The sequence below is a fragment of the Saccopteryx bilineata genome, chromosome 4 (genome assembly GCF_036850765.1).
Source record: "Saccopteryx bilineata isolate mSacBil1 chromosome 4, mSacBil1_pri_phased_curated, whole genome shotgun sequence".
Lineage (NCBI taxonomy): Eukaryota > Metazoa > Chordata > Mammalia > Chiroptera > Emballonuridae > Saccopteryx > Saccopteryx bilineata.
Genome location: NC_089493.1, coordinates 69,757,258 through 69,764,431, shown reverse-complemented (window position 1 = coordinate 69,764,431; position 7,174 = coordinate 69,757,258). Strand labels below are relative to the sequence as shown.

The window sequence follows — 7,174 nt, the reverse complement described above, 5'->3', positions numbered from 1 at the left end:
ACATCAGACTAGTAAAATGCAGTACTGAAATTTAATCTGAAGTGTATTAGAGTAGGGTCATTGGTTTAACAACCCCCAAATCACAGTGATGTAATACAATAAAAGTTGTTTCTCGCTGAAGCAAAGTGAAGTGTGGATGGTTCTCAGCAGGTAGGCGACTCTCTTGAGCAGCTCAACTCTAAACATGGACTCCTGTACACAGGCCCATTCCATCTTGTAGCTTGAGCATATTGTAGCCTCAAGATCTCCCCATCATCAACCAGCTTTGAGTGATGGAAATAGAGCGTGGAAGACTAGATAGGATGTTTCATGGCTAGACCTGGAAGTAGGGATATCCATGTATGCCCGTATACCATTGGCTAGAACTCAATCTTGTGGTTCCACCTACATGCAAGGGAACCTAATGTGGACAAGTCCTGCCGGGGGTGAGGACAACGGGGACGCAAAGACCTGACTCTGGGGACCAGGTTCAGAGACGCAGATCCACTTTATTCAGGAAGTAAGCTAGCTTATATGCATGGGTTCAGCCAACAGGATGTTACAGCGTGTCCTTCATAGCCAATGGCTGAAAAGATCAGGGAGCTGTGTGGTTGGCACTAAGTCACTTCCTTATAGCGAGGCGAGCTTCCTTCCTGGGTATGCCCAGGAGGCTTCTGAGAGCTGGAGTATTCTCACAGCATTGCATCAGCTGCAGCTGCTAGGAATGCGCTCTGCGCTCCACCCACACCCTAAGAAATGTAGCTTAGCTCCTTGTTCCAGAAGAAGAGACAACCTGAATTTTGGTGATTCCAAGAAATATCTCCATAGCAGGTTTGTCTGACTCAAAACTCTTAACCACTAGAATCTGCTGTAACTCTATTCTCCCCTAATCTTTGACCAGAAGAAAATAATCAAGTCTCTCTGAGATTTAACACCACATGACATAAATCCATATGGGAGTTTAAACAGCAACAAGAGGTGGCATAATGCAGCCATTGTGAGTCTGGAACTAACTCTATACCTGATGACCTATTTATTAACTAGGTGACCTTGGGAAAGTTTCTAAATGTCTGCTTTTCCTCATATTTTTCTTTGTGTGTCTCACAAATTGCTATGATAGTTAAAGGAAATAGTTTATGTAAAAACACTTTGTTGCCCTGACCAGGTAGCTCAGTTGGCTAGAGTATTGTCCCAATATGCCAAGGTTGCAGGTTCAATCCCTGGTCAGGGCACATACAAGAATCAACCAATGAATGCATAAATAAGTGGAACAACAAATAGATCTCTCTCTCTCTCTCTTTCTTTCTCTCTTCCTTTCTAGTTTCCTTTCTCTCTAAACTCAATTAAAAAAACACTTTGTAAAAGGTAAAATCATACACAAATGTCAGATGTTGTTGATGTTATTATTGTTACTTCCTAAGTGCCAATGTGACTGATATAGATAATAATCACTCTATAATGTTGGAGAAGAAGAAATCACTGTGAGTTGGGCTGGTCAAGGAATGCTTTATGGAAGAGTTAAAATTTGAATCTGATCTGGAGGGAAAAGTAGGGAGAGGACATTCAAGGCAGGGAGCACTGGGCCACCAAACAAGTAGCTGGAAGGAGCAGTATGCTGTGAAACACTAGAAAGTGCTTATCCTTAAAGGCTTCTGAGGTCGGGGTGCACAGGGACAAGTGAACTTCCGACTGCTGACACCTTTCTGACATACTTCAGCCACATGTTGGGACATTTCTGCATGGGCTACTCACATTGCTGCATGTCTTCTTGCAAGTAAGGCACTGACTACGCTGTATCCCAGATCACCTTTCCAGGATGTCCAATAGTGTGTCCCTCTGGAGTAAAGGGAAGGATGCTGACTGTTCATTATAAAAGGTTCAGGGGAGTAGGCATCCATCTCCAACCCAGCATCATGACTGCTCTCAGATCCCTCATGAAACCCAAGATGGTCAAAAGGAGATCAAGAAGTTCATCTGGCACTAATCAGACCGATATGTCAAAGTTAAGCATAACTGGCAGAAATCTAGAATCATTGACAACAGAATACAGAGAAGATTCAAGTGCCAGAGCTTGATGCTCAACATTTATCATGGCAGCAACAAGAAAATAAACCCACTGCCCAGTGGCTTCTAGAAGTTTCTGGTCTACAACATCAAAAACCAGGAGGTGCTGCTGATGTGCAACAAATCTTACTGTGGTGAGGTACTTCGTACCGTTTACTCCAAGCACTGCAAAGCCATTGTGGAAAAAGCAGCCCAGCTGGCCATCATGAGTCACCAGTCCTAGTGCCAGGCTACACAGTGAAGAAAATGAACAGATAGCTCCTGAGAAAGCTTTATTCGCATTAAATAAAATTATCAAATTCTGTAATGAAAAAAAAAAAGATTCCGTTTTTTCTGACCTAAGCTCAGAATTCTTCATGTATAGGAGTTAACTGGCTCTATTCTAATTGCCTTGTGGACAATAGGTCTTGGGGAACTGGCTTTGAAAAAAATGCAGATATGCTGTGAGTAATAAACTATTTTTATCTCTGACCCAGGAGTTTCATGTCTTCTATGAGCATCCATGAAATTGTAACAGGCCAACTTGTTAACTTTGCAAGGAAGTAAAACTCAGACCCATTGTAGTACTTGACAGATTCTATCCCCGGGAGAGATTTTACTGAATAACACCACATACCAGGCAAAGTACTAAGTTCTGGGGGGTATAGAAGCAAAAGACACAGTTCTTGCCTGAAAGGACCCACCAACGTACAGATTAGGAATTTATTGAACTTGTAACTAGATTAAGTCCTCACAACATTGTCAGTAGATCCTTGGAACTGTGCTGAAACGACATATAATGAAACCGATTTTACCAGGCTAATCAATATAAACAGGAGTTAAAGTCCTGCAGCATCTCAGCAACATTATAACAGAATGATACTGATTGGAGGACCTGCTGTAGTAGTTTCAGTGTAGCTAAATTGCTAAACTAGTGAACACACAGAAGGCCAAACTCAGAGTAATGCAATTCTAGTCATGATTGTGATTATAGCAGAGCAGGGTGGAGACCGTAAGGTTTTAGTCCTCTGAGAATAGGTGTATTCTCTACACAGACAGCAAGAGCTGAGGGACACAGAGGTTCCTGGAGACCTGACAGTTTTAAGAGCTTTGGTACCCAGCTGCCAAGAAAGGAGGCTGCTTTTAGATGGACTCATTCTTAATATAACTCTTTCCTGAACAAACGGTTCTGAAGAATGATAGTAGGAATACCACTTTCTGTCCCCAAGATCTGCTGTGCAGATACCTGGTAATGAAAGTGGGATTTCTAACTCTGGGATTGCATCCAGTATGGGAAAGAAGGCAGTTACTATGTTAAATGTGGGCACAACCAATAAACATAACTTTACTATGAAAAGCAGGAAGTCATATATCAATGGAGAAGGATCTAGTACCTAACGCTATGATCTCTGAAACAGGTTTGGTCTCATATACAAAGCCCAAGAAACTGGATTTTTTTTTTAATAGATAGGGATTCCTCCAAAAAAAATGGGATGAGAACTTCTGAGGGTCAGGAAGTGAAGGAACCTGGCAGGCAAGGTTTCTAGTGGTCTGGGCCTAGCAGACATTGCTAACGGTGCTAAAACAATGTAATAAACGACCCAGGTGTTCTAGGCTCATCTGACAAATTGGATACAAATAGGAATCATATGGTTTTTGTCAAAAATGAGAACCTATTACTGAAATGTAATATGTATTTTTTTTTGACAGAGAAAGACTCAGAGAGAGGGACAGATAGGGACAGATAGACAGGAAGGGAGAGAGATGAGAAGCATCAATTTTTCATTGCAGCATCTTAGTTGTTTGTTGATTGCTTGTTCATTGATTGCTTTCTCATATGTGCCTTGACGGGGGTGGAGTTGGGATAGTGCACTACAGCAGAGTGAGTAACCCCTTGCTCAAGCCAGCGACCTTGGGCTCAAGCCAGCAACCTTTGGGCTCAAGCCAGTGACCATGGGGTCATGTCTATAATCCCACACTCAAGCCAGTGACCCCGTGCTCAAGCTGGTGAGCCTACACTCAAGCCAGATGAGCCCACACTCAAGCCAGATGAGCCCGCACTCAAGTTGGCAACCTCGGGGTTTTGAACTTGGGTTCTCCACATCCCAGTCCGACACTCTATCTACTGCACCACCACCTACCTGGTCAGGCTGACATCTAATATGTAACAGCATAAAACCAGGTAGGTACTTTACATATGTGGCAGGGGGTGAATTTGGTCCTTGGCACTGGGAGCAAGAATCCATTCATTCAAAAGAATTGCAGTGGAGCTATTCTAAGTGCTAGGAATTAGGTAGCAAACAAGACAGACAAGAATCCCTGTGCTATTCTGTTCCAAATGAAGTTAAAACTAGCTCTGAGCCACCTAGGTCAAGGGGGATGAGAAATCCCTGTTAGAGATTAGGGGGATTTATGAGGAGTGTTGTACCTTCCTGGGATCCTACACATTCCAGAATGTTCTGAGATGGGCCCTCTGATCTTCAGACCATATTAGCTACCACTGCTGGGTGTTGATAATCCAAGTCCTTATGGTCTCTTGCTCAGGCCACCCCTAATGTTTACAGGGCCTAGGACAGGAGCACAAATGGAAGTTCATATATCATATGCTAAATATCTTAAAGTTATAAATCAAGCTGAAAAACTGTTATATCAAATAGATTCTATCATTTTGTCTTGGCAAGTATAACTTCATAAGAAGTTGGAAAGCTTAGCTTAAATTTAGAATTTGGGCGCTTCTTGGAGTTCCGAGGGTGGCAGCGTAAGGAAAGGGGGCCCTGCTCCAGCTGCTGGCTGCCCTCTGCCTCTCCCAGCCCAGCTCTGTCCTGCACAGTGAAGCAACTGGCATGTGCGTGTACAGTCTAGCCTGTGCATCCAAGCTCTGCTCACAAATGCCACTCTTGACAAAAAGTCACGTTAAATATCTCTCCAGTGAAGGTGTACACACATATAGCCATGGCTGCCTTCAGAAAGATGGACCCTGGGGAAAGTCTGGTGCAGGACCGAGAAGCAGTTCAAAGTCATTTAGGCTGGGAATTCTGAGGTTTCTGGTCATGTCAGGAAGGGTGATGTGTAGGTTCTGGGTGTACATGTCCTTTGCTCCACAAGGAGGAGGGAGCCCAAGGAGGGGCAGAGCCAGACCCTCTAACGTATGAGACCCAGGGCAGGAGCTCATTTTGCCCATGTCTACTGGTAGCACTGTTCTTGTGGGTAGGTGATTCTACTACTTCTGAGCAAAGCTTGGGCTAGGGATATAAAATTGGGAATCTTGAAGTTCAGTGGCTACCCATCTTTCCCACTGAGATGCAGCACACTGATGAGTCGGCCATCATCATCAGAAACTGTCTCCAACTACTGTGTGGGAGTAGAACACATGTCCCCGACTCTTGAAACCCATAAATACATTCCTCGAAACATGAGATGCTTCTGAAATAGGTTTCCCTCCAGGGTGGGTTCACTTTCTCTTCTCCTAATCCTTGGTGTTTCCTGCCACTTGGGACAATCTAGCTAAATCATCTCCAAGACAGAACCAAAGATTGTGTTCTGCATGTCAGGCAACTTTTAATTTCGGCCCTGGAATGTGAAAGCTATACTCCTTGAGGCAAATCTGGCCTACTTTCTTTGGAGTAGAAGACAAAAATACTTACAGCAGCCCAAGTAAGGTACAGCTCAACTGCTCAAACAGTTGCTCCATCAAATGCATATGATCTCATCCATTGCTTTACAACACTCTTTTTTTTTTTTTTTTTTTTTTTTGCATTTTTCTGAAGCTGGAAACAGGGAGAGATAGTCAGACACACTCCCGCATGCGCCCGACCGGGATTCACCCGACACGCCCACCAGGGGCGATGCTCTGCCCTCCAGGGGGCGATGCTCTGCCCATCCTGGGCGTCGCCATGTTGCGACCAGAGCCACTCTAGCGCCTGGGGCAGAGGCCACAGAGCCATCCCCAGCGCTTGGGCCATCTTTGCTCCAATGGAGCCTTGGCTGCGGGAGGGGAAGAGAGAGACAGAGAGGAAGGCGCGGTGGAGGGGTGGAGAAGCAAATGTGCGCTTCTCCTGTGTGCCCTGGCCGGGAATCGAACCTGGGTCCTCCACACGCTAGGCCGACGCTCTACCGCTGAGCCAACCGGCCAGGGCTACAACACTCTTATTGAAGAAATGAAACAAGCTCTGGAAGACTCAACAAGACTGAAGGCTGTAAAATAAGAAGAGCAAGGAGTCAGTCCCAGAGCTGTCTCCTTTCAAGACCCATGTTCTTTTCACCATCCACACTCCCATTTCCCCCACCTAGGAGCTTTAAAGAAATTCAGAAACAAATCTGGGAAGCTGCCTGCCAAAGCATATAATCTTGTGTACCTTCCATTCCTTGGGATGGATCCTGGAATTCATTTTTTTGGAGATTCCAGATACAATAAGAGAGGAATTGGATCCTGTTAGAGGACATATTTCTGCTTTGTGATCTTGTAGCATTTTAGCAAAATGTGGGCTATCTGTTACAAAGCACCAGGAAATTAATCAACATTTTTGAATTATGGATTTAGTTCCAAAAAGCCACAAAGATGTTCAGCAAAAAAGCCAGACATTGTCAAAAATAAATTTGAATAAATATCACTTGTAAATAAAATAGAATTGGTTGTAAAACGCTGTTTGGTCAGTTCTTATTGTTTGCTGTCCTCTTGTTTCCTGTTCTCATCATGCTGTTCAGGGAAGATGTGTTATCCTAAAGGATGGGGTAGAAGGATGCCCCTGGTCTGTTTTTGTTGATGGTTTTATATTGTTCATTGTGAGTTCAAGAATACACACTCAGGGTGAAGACAAAAATTTATTATACTGTAAACTTATAAATCATGGAACACAAAACTTTTTTTCCATTTGTTTATGCAAAAAACCCAGGCACTCTCAAATCCAGATCCTAATTATCTCACTGACACCTGTTAAAAGAGAGAAGGGAAAGAAAGGGAGGGGAAGGGAGTGGGAGCTAAGCGTGGGTGTAATCCCATGAAGTCCTGGTCGGGGCCTCGTCCTGTGGGGGAGCTCTGGAGCATGAATTACACCTCAGTCTGTTGAGTCTGGAGGCAAAGGAGCTGGGCTTCTGTATTCAGGCACCAGCTATCAATGGCTAATGGTCCGCTGGGTAAATATGAATTTCTGCA

At 44.1% G+C, this 7,174-nt stretch overlaps 1 pseudogene; it reads left to right on the top strand.

The window, feature by feature from the left end:
• Window positions 1-1,874: 1,874 nt before the first annotated feature.
• On the top strand, window positions 1,875-2,414 carry LOC136335451 (large ribosomal subunit protein eL32-like; annotated as a pseudogene).
• Window positions 2,415-7,174: the final 4,760 nt, after the last annotated feature.